Here is a 10,288-nt window from a genome sequence, read left to right as displayed (position 1 = left end):
CATGCTGAGCAGGGAAAGACAGGCGTAGAAGAAAAGAGGACCAAGGATGGCTTCTGGGGTAGCAAGTGGGCATGGAGACCCCAAAAACCCCTTGTTAAAACTGATTCATTTTTAATTTAGGAGGAAAAACTGTGGCAAAAAGTAAAAGTATAAATGCTTGTGGTTTAATAATTTTTATCTTTCCTTATTAGCCTCTCCCCCTCATTCTTAGTAATTTTATATGAGCACATCCCCACCTTTCTGGCTGACTCAAAGAGATATTTTTGCTAATACATGAAAGAATCCTCTAGAAGGTGCTGTAACAAGTAAAGGGTTGTACTTAGCTATGAGTTTAACGTCTGTATGTCCAGCTGCAGAATGAAGTCATTTATTACAGGGAAGTATTGCTGGCTGTGAAGAAGACAAATGGTTGCTTCTTTGCCCTAGGTTAAACAGGACGAGGGCCCGGCATAGTTCCCTAAAGACGAGGGTCTGTACCACGGAGGCCAATGGCATCCGCTTAAGAGGCCAACTCTGATCTGGCTGTTATCTGCACCAAGTGGCTCATATTATTGGGGAAAGGGCCGCTATCAGCTTTCCTGTCTGTGCTCTGGATCAAGGGCTCCAGCTCCAGCCCCTTTTATGAGGACTAAGTTTGCCAGCAAAAAAAAAGCAAACTAAATAAATAATGGGAGAAGAAAATACTACACAACTAAAGGAAATCTCCTATGAGCTAACATAAATGGAAATGAAAATACTACACAACTGAAGGAAAGCTCTTATGAGCTGACATAAATGGAAATGAAAACTGAATATTGGAATTGAGTGCAAAATCCATGCAGGTGATAATCCATGACGAGTTAAAAGAGTGCCTATTCCAAATCATGGTAGAGAACGTGTAATCAGTATTACTTTTAATATATAGGGCAATATAATAGAAAGCATAGGATAGAGAGCAGGTGGCTAGGGAAAACGCCACCTTATTTATCCTTTATGCTTTTTAATTGTTTCTTCCTGGATTGAGGAAGTCAAAGCTATAATAAAAATGCCTTGTTGAGAAACTTCTGTGACTAGTATGACCTTGAATTTTTTTTTTTTTGTCTAAAGGAGAAATTCTAATAATACTTTTTTCCACAAAGCAAAATATTCATAGTTCTATTTTTATTTGAGGTTGTTATCTCAAATAAGTATTTCCACAGGAAATCAAAAGCAATGACAAAGTTACATGAATTTTGGAGCACAGAAACATTTCAAAATTGAAAGAAAACAGGTAAGACCATTTCCATTAAATTGTACTGCCTTTGGGTTGAATATTTTATCTAAGCTAAATATAAGGGATAAATATTATAAAACAGAAAACCAGGAATTAAAACCAAAAATTCTGCCATTTAACATAGAACAAGAGCAGGTAATTTTCCCTCTCTGAGGAAGTTGAAGACAATGCCGCTGCACAATCATGTAGCCTGAAAGACTGCTTTATCTGTAGGGTAATCATCCAAGCAACATGACTTGTAATCAGAATTTGTGATGTACATTCCACTAAGAAAGGAACCACCCAATCTAATTAATGCAAAAGGTTTCAGAGAAAGCTCTATAATGGATGGAAACCTGATTCCATAGGGAAGCATGAATTATAACAGCACAAAGGAAGGAATGGTTAGGTGGTAGGAACCGGGTTCATGAAAACAGAATATGCCAAAGTGCTGGGTGAAAAGGAAATAAACCTAAACAGAGGGAAAGATTTAAACCTTTTTTTTTAAAGATAGCATGTATTATAGGATCTTCTAAAATAATGACATTGAATGATTCCTGGTTCAGATGGGAAGAGAGTCAAGAGTTGAAATGCATCAGGAAATGCAAGCAGAGAGTGATGGTTTCTCTTGAGAGATGGAGGGTGGAGTGTGTCAGGAGCTCTTTTGCACTAATATGGGAAGGTGAGAGTATGTGTGGGATTCAATGACAAGACAGATTTATACCAAAACATCCCTAAATGTAAGGTAAAATATTTCCCCCAAACTTACCCTTCAGAAGTAGTTTGCCTTATACATAAGTCTTTAAATAATCTCTCATATTAAAGGATACTTTCTCAATTATTTGATTTTGAACAACACAGTATACTTTGGGGAAGCTATATTAGCTTCATTATTTATGCCCCAAGCTTGTTGTTTTTTTTTGTTTGTTTGTTTTTGTAACATGGCCTAGGTTTCTTTATTGGTATTTTACCTCAGTAACTTGAATCCACAGATATAAGCAGAGTATAAGCAGAAAGCTACAACTAAACACAGATTATACATGCAAATTACTTTTCACAAAGGTCACGTGTGCAGATTCATATATTAGAAGCATGCATCTGGAATTATGGCCAAACTTTTTAAAAGACAGAAATGTAAAATTACATCTTCAAAATATGAAGAAATGGTCTACACATATCAAAACTCAAATATTGCTTATACCAGAGATGTATGACAGCTGCAGGATTCAAGGGACAAGCAATAAGATCTCAAGAAATTAATACTGGTCAAATAGAACAGGAATATTTTTTACATCTCACTGAAAATACATTGACTACTAGAAAGGAAATCTATCAGAAACTTAGGGAAAAAATTACAAAATCTAAATTACAATTACTCAATATTTCTTATTACCTGAACAACAACAGCACAATATTAAAAGAAAACGGCACCTGTATCTTAATTGCCGATCTCACATTAATGAAGTTCTCCAAAAATGAAATGCTACCAAAAAGCTTCAAACTCCAAATGAAAAGTCTGCAAGGCTCAGATTAAAATGTGGAATGTTTCAAATGAAAATAATAAAAATACAGTTGGTTTTGTCCTTTACTGAATGGATCCACAGTTGTTGTTCCTTTGAAGCCTGGAATTACTAAATTTCATTTCTCTGAATGTCTCTACATCTTTTTCTTAGTGGTGCAAGTTATCTTAAGTAGCTTACAGAGTCAGTCTCTACAAAGTACTTCTGTCTGTTGCCATTCTGATAAAACAAAAACTATCCTTCATTAATTTAACCGTATATGTATATCTGTTCTAACATTTAAACATGTGAACAGACTTCTATTATTTTTCCACCAAAACAAAAAAGTACAATATTTTTTCTATCAGTACTGTATTTAAAAAAAGGTTAACATTAAAAACAAAGAACCTCTATTTTTCTCTTGAAATCATTAAGCTTCTTGAATATCTTAAGCGTCCTTTTTCTGCCTGTGTCCTTCTGCCAATTTATTCAGAAATAAATTTCTGATAATGAGGAAAGCTGCTATAATGAGTATTCTTTGTAACGTCTTCATTTGTATAAAAGAATGAACACAGCTTACAGTTCACTTGGCTGATATGGTCCAGTTCTATACTCATCTGGGATTGTATAGTCCTACTTTTCATCACTTTGGCCATCTGCATTTTCTCTTGTGTCTTTGTTGGGATCATCAGCATTCTCAGCCTGGCCCTGTATTTTCCTCATTTTTAATTCCATTTTCCAATGTTGGATTGTCTTCTTGATCAAGTTCCTCGGCCTTGTCTACTTTTTCCCTGCTGCTGCTGAAGAACTCACATTTGCATCTTTTTTTTACAGCTGAATCCGAAGGCTTCTTTCCCCTGTCAGAAGCCACATCACCTAAATTTGGTTGGTGATGGTCTCATCTCCCATTGAACTCCCATTTTCTAGCAGGGCTGCTTCTGCTGCTTCATCTACAAGTAACTCGTCTTCAGATTCAAGAAGCATGTTAGGTTCTTGTTCTGCCTGGTCATCTTCACCTGACTTCTCTTCTTATCCTTTACCTTCAACTGTACTGTTAGTCTTCTGGGAGCCATCAGTTTTAGATTTCATATCACTTGGACGTTCTTTTCCATATGGAGGATCAAATCTTTTTCTGCACCCCCCCCCCCAGTAAGTCAAAACTTCTATTGGGAAACCTCAGTACCAGTTTTTTATATTTCTCATATAGATCAACCTTCACACATCTACCCTGAAACCAAACAGCCTTTTTCAAACAATGATGAACCATTGCCATTGCACCTTCTCTGCTCTCTATCTCAATCAAAGCCTGACTTTTCATGCTTATCAGTATGTAATTATTTTCCCATAGGGCTCAGCAAGTTTGAGGACAGCACCACCACAGTAGCCAGAATGGGGTAAATTGCTGAGATGTATCACACGTCCAAGCTCTTGCTTTTGATCAAACTTCTGATCTGGCTTCCCTTCAGGTTTCTTTATTCTTTTATACATCTGGGACAAATGAACTCTCACTGGCTTGCCAAATACAAATGCTGGTGCAGTTATATAATAATCAATCGCAAACTGAGCATCGTCTCTGGTTGCCATTTCAATAAATACCTCATTAATTTTATTTAGAATCAGATGGCTTGAAATGACTCCTGTTGGTATCTCAAGTTTTTCCCTCATTGAAAATCCATGATGTGAACAACTCTGCCTTTTTGTGTGTGTCTTGGTCCTTGCAGGTTTCCATTTCCAGCACCCAGCTTTCCTTTTGGTCCAACTGCTGCTCCCCTAAGATGAAATGAGAGAGGTAGAGTCCCAGAATCCCTGGTGCTGGGTTTGTAGATTGCTGCACATGAATGGATTCTCCCTTGTGTGTCCTGTATCATTGTCAGGATTCCATTCTGGGTAGATTTCAAGAAGGAGCTGGCATCGACAACTGTGACTTGCTACACTGATATGTTATTCCACTCCTTATTAGAATGAACTGGCAAATCACGTATAGAGCACAGATGGGGATACCCCTTTCGCCAAGAATCTATGGAAGTCTCCAAAAGTGCTACTTGGAGGAGTGCTTCTGTTTTTCTCAAAGAGAGATCTGTCTTGTAAGGGGTCAGGACCACTTCCCATTCTTTCATGCTCACTGTCAAATTTATGATAGTTGTGCTAGTTCTAACAACAACAACAAAAATCCCTGCACCTTTCTCCGTCTCTTAATCTGTCATCTTTATAATCCATTCTGTCATAATAACCATTCTGTCATAATGTCTTGAGAATGACTTCCATGGTCATCGTCAAGCACTGGGTTGAGACTAGGAACATGATAATCAAAACTCTCTCTTCTAAAGTGACTTTTTTCTTCCCGGTCATCCCTAGGTACTCTGTACGGTGGCTCCTGCATAGCAGATCTGCCCTCTCGACCATAACTCAACATGGGGCCTTCCTCAGTTCTCTTCCTTTTAAGCTATAGGATATGGGGCAAATTCTCAAGAGTAATCTTGTCCTCTGGATAACAACTCAGCTCATCTAAGTCTCTAGCAGACAGACCAAAGCTGGCTAAAATGTTACTGGCCTGGTCTGCATCTCCATGGTGTTGAGAAGACAAAGGGAGTGGACCTCTACTGCCAATGGTAAATATAGACTGAAATTATGTGAAGAAGTACTAGCAGAAGACAGTGCACTAGGAGCTCCTTGTTGATTCAATGAAGAACTCATTCCAAGATTTATTAAACTAGCAAGGCATACCCTAGTTCATCCTTCCAAGAGATGCAAGCATACTTAAAGACTGGGTAGCAGCAGCAAGAAGACCTATTCCTGCTGCAGACTGGTCACGCCCGTGACCCCAGGAGTCCCTACCGAGAGATGGCTGCTGGAATGACTTGGACATCGTAGAACTATCTCTTGTCTAGTTTATAGGTTAAAAATATATGTATATTTTGAGATGGCCCAAAAGAAAGCTCACACTGGAAAGCTAAGTTAACTTTGCTTCAAAAAACGGTAACACCAAGAAAAAGGATCAATAAAGACTGTTGAATCTTCTTCAAGGTGAGAACCAGCAGACAATTCTTTATTCCCAGGGTTATGGTCTCATAATCATCAACTTTTGCCATCTTTGTAAACAAATATTTTGAAAGTAAAGCATGTGGTTATGTTGTGGTTATTTTGAAAGTAAAGCATGTGGTTATGTTGTGGTTATCTTCACTATACATCTGTGGAGAAGAATAAAGAAACTAATTTTGCTAATGTTCTGTGAATGATTATTTGTGAGTTAGGATAAAATTTCTGATGTCAGTAAGAGTTGCAATTTTAACAATTTTAATGGAAAAAAAAGATGACAGGCTCTGTTATAGAGAGATGAACAATTCAAAGTGGCTACGGGCCTGAAAAAATATAGATGTCAAAGTTGAGTGTAAAGAGTTCAAATAAAATTGTTTAATGTAATGTGAGTGGCAAAAAATAAATATTTCTAAATTATTAGTTCTAAATGTATTAGTGTAATAAAAATGTATAACCGTATGTATTAATTAGGATTCTCTAGGGAAACAGAATCAATGAGATATCTATAAATATAAGATTTATAAAAATGTCTCACGCAGCTGTGGGTATGCATGAGTCCAAATTCCGTAGGGCAGGCAGCAGACTGGCAACTCCAATGAAGATGTTCGATGAATCCTCAGGCAACAAACTGGCAACTTTGACAAACTCCTCAGGAAACGCTTCGCTGGTCAGCTGAAGAAGTGAAGGTCCTCTATCTATCTCACTTAAAAATTTTTGACTGATTGGATTAAATCCAGCTGATTACATTCTCTCATTGTGGAAGACACACACCCTTCATTGACATAATCAGTCACAGCTGCAGCCAATTGACTAATGATTTAATAAACCAGCCTTCTGGTTTATTAACCAGCCACAAACAGTTAGGCCAGTGCTTGCTTGACCAGATACCTGGGTACCATCACCTGGCCAAGTTGACACATGAACCTAACCATCACACCATATTACATATTATAAGTAGACATATGATCCAAAAGTGTGTATTCAAATTGGCTAAAAAATTTTTTTAAAAGATCTTCTTATTGAGAAATGGGCAATTGCCTTATAATATAGTCATATATTATACAGAAAGTGGAGAGAGTTCCTGAAATTCCACTGTAGCGTGGATGAAATATTCTTCAGTCTAATACATTTGGCTTTGCTTAGATTCCTTGCTCTTTCTGACTCTTCTAATGGTTTACTGTTACCCATATCTCTTGATATATAAAGAATTAAGTGCTCTTGATTAGGAATGAGTTATTCTAGTTTCTGGTATAATTTCCATAGGATAGCAGTTTCTTGTAAGAGGCTGGGTAGTTTGTGTTTTCAATGCCTATAACGCCTAAGGAGTTTCATTCATTAAAGTTCCAGATCTTTCTAGTTGAGAAGAAAAGCCAAGAATCAAAATGAAATCTTTCTTTACATCTAGTCAAAATACTAGGCACTCAATAAATGATAGCTGTTTTTATTATTTGCCAGGTTTATATGCTAAGCACTTCACATTTTTATGACATTTGATCCTTCCAATCCCATGAAGCAGGTAATGTTATAATGATTCCAAAATTCACTTTTTTTTTTTTTGCCTCTAGGCAAGCTTTATCCTTCAACTCCTCTATCAGAGGAGAAGGGGACTGTTTGTAGCATCTCACCCACATGTGATGAGATGGTACTTGAGGTGTTAGCTTGTTTGGAGAGATGAGCACAGCCCAGCAGGCTTTGGTGGCCACAGGACGTGGTGTCTCTGTCATCATCCAGTGCATGATCATACTGACTGGGGAATGGTGGTAGTGTCCAGTCAGAGGTCCCCAGAGCTTTACCATACCAAGGTTCAGGAGAGTAAACAATGAGGAAAAAGGCTATTTCCTACTTTTTTTTCCATTTTAGGAGCAGTGGAGAGTCAATAGTTGTTTTTGTTGTTGTTGTTTTGGTTGGTTAGTGTTAAAAAAGTTACTTAGAGCATTGAAAGCTTATAAATTCATTTTAGTTGTTGAATTGCTAACCCCAAGTGGTTTTCTTAACTAGGCGCAGCTTAACCCAAAATACTAAGATACAAGGCTCAAAGCTCCAGAATCCAACCAGACAGACCTATATCAGTAACCTGCCTGTTTACTTAAGAAATGATCAGTTTCTAAAACCAAAATTAAGGAAAAAAGGCCTTCCCCTTAAGTTGGAATCTTTATCACTTAGCTTTGTCTAAAACATTTCATTGCAGAAAAGGGGACTACTTAGGTTACCATTATAAGAAAAGTTCTTGCCTTTTAGTGCTTAGTTTTCCTTTTCTTTAAATTAGCCCCTGAAATACTGTGTTTTGTGCTGTATTCCTGAAAACTATAACTTTTAATGACATAACGAGCCTCATAGTATGTCACGACCAACCTGGAGGTCTTTGTCTTCATTTATGTGTTACCCCACAAGATGAGTTCTCATGATGTTGCAGGAGGTGTGAGTGAAATGAAAGCCAAAACACCACACTTGGCATAGTCACGGGATTTCTCCGCAGGTTGGGTTGTGTGGTGCACGGAGAGGCACTGTCTCTGCCTGAAGGCCTTGCCACAATCACTGCATACAAATTCACATTCTTAATAAAATATTCCACCACCTCCTGAAAGGATAGAGATATGCCGTGGGACCACTGAGGAGGGACACTGAGTTCACTTGAAGGTTCTGGAAAGGCTTCCTCCAGGAGATGATGGCTTAGAGGGATCTTAGAGGTAAGAATAAGAAATAGGAAAAAGGTGGGATAAATGTTTTCATTGAGAACGGTACGAGTGAAAAAACACGTAGGCCTGAGACAGCATTGCCACAAGCAGTTGAGTATGATCCGAGTACAGTGTGAGTCAGAGGTTGATGGGAAATAAAGATTGAGAAGTAGGGAGGCAGGACTTTACGTGTAAGGACTAATATGCTATCTATGGAGCTCGGATTTTACCTCAGGAAATGAAAATGATTGGAAACAATAGCAGTAGCAATAATAACACAAAACCAATAATCCGTATGGCTTAGAAATAAAACAGAATTTCAATTTTCCAGATATCTTTTGGGAAAGGAAAAAAAGTGGTTTGTTAATTATTCTTAAAAATATTTTTTTGCGAGATATTGATTGTTGCTTGGAAATGAAGAAAATGAAAAACATTTCAGGACATGTAAGTCTCCTTAGTAAGATTGTGATCGTAGAGAAATTGTTAGGAAAGCCATGGAATATTTGAGACTGAATGGTAGCCATTATTATGATGTGAAACCCCTAGATTAAGCACTTCAATTTAGAATTTCATTTAATCCTTTTAACAACCCTGTGAGATAATGACTTCTCAGCTTTATTAGGTAAATAAAGGTACAACAAAAGTGAAGTGACTTGTCTAAAAACATCCAGTTGAAAACTTAATGGGATGAAGTCTTGTATTGGCCGAAAAGACCCTGAAAGTCAGTAAGCCAATAACAAAAATAAGACTCAGGAAAGTTGACTATTTTGTGGGCAGATACAAAGAAGCAGCATAATCAGACCCCACCAAATCCTATTCCCTTCTTTCTAATTTATTGGTAATTTTTAAAAACTTTTTATTTTGAAATACTTTCAAACTTACAGGACAGTTAAAAACAATACAAATCTCATACAGAGAATCCGTCTGTCTTTCTGTCTATGCACCAATCCATTTTCAGAGTGTAGGTTGTATACATCTTGCTCTCTGAACACTTAATACTGCCAAGTACATTTCATAAGTACAAGGTTATCCGTTTATGTGACCACCTTATATGCAGTTATCAAGTTCAAGAAATTTAGCATTGATATCAAGCTTAAAGTTTATATTCCAGTTTTTTCACATGTCCCAGAAACTTTCCATTGAGCCTTTTCTCCTCCCTTGCTTCCCTTGCTAAATCCCATCTAGGATCATGTATTGCATTTAGTTGTTGTTGTCTCTTTAATTCCTTCCTTCCTTCCTTCCTTCCTTCCTTCCTTCCTTCCTTCTTTCCTTCCTTCCTTCCTTCTTTCCTTCCTTCCTTCCTTCCTTCCTTCCTTCCTTCCTTCCTTCCTTCTTTCCTTCCTTCCTTTCTTTCCCTCTTTCTCTCTCTCTTTCTCTTTCATCTTTCTTCTTTTTTTCTTCCTTTCTTTCTTTTTAAATTGTGGAAACATATATACAACTCAAACTTTCCCATCTCAAACACTCCCAAGCATACCATTCAGTGGGATTAATTCACAATATTACAGTACCTTCACCGCCTTCCATTGCTAAAACATACCTATCTCTCCAAACAGAATCCCTACACCCATTATGTATTAACTCCCCATTCCCTCTGCCCCTGACAACCCGTACTCTAATTTTTGCCTCTGTGAGCTTGCATGTTCTCCGATATTTTGTTTGTAGTTACCATGGGTCTTGAATTTAACATCCTAAATCTATAACAGCTCCTTTGCTTTGAATCGAACTTAACTTCGATAGTATACACAAACTATGCTTCTATAGCCCTCCTTTCCCCCACATTTATGTATTTCTGTCAAAAATTAAATGTATGTATTATGAGTTCCAAACCACTGATTTATCATTGCATT

General features: G+C 37.4%; 1 pseudogene; it reads right to left on the bottom strand.

Moving 5' to 3' along the window:
- Window positions 1–3,178: 3,178 nt before the first annotated feature.
- LOC119539945 lies at window positions 3,179–5,596 on the bottom strand (annotated as a pseudogene).
- Between the last annotated feature and the right edge of the window lie 4,692 nt (window positions 5,597–10,288).

Source organism: Choloepus didactylus, chromosome 7 (assembly GCF_015220235.1).
Source record: "Choloepus didactylus isolate mChoDid1 chromosome 7, mChoDid1.pri, whole genome shotgun sequence".
Classification (NCBI taxonomy): domain Eukaryota; kingdom Metazoa; phylum Chordata; class Mammalia; order Pilosa; family Megalonychidae; genus Choloepus; species Choloepus didactylus.
Note: the sequence above shows the minus strand (reverse complement) of the source record. Positions and strands in the feature narration are given on the sequence as shown.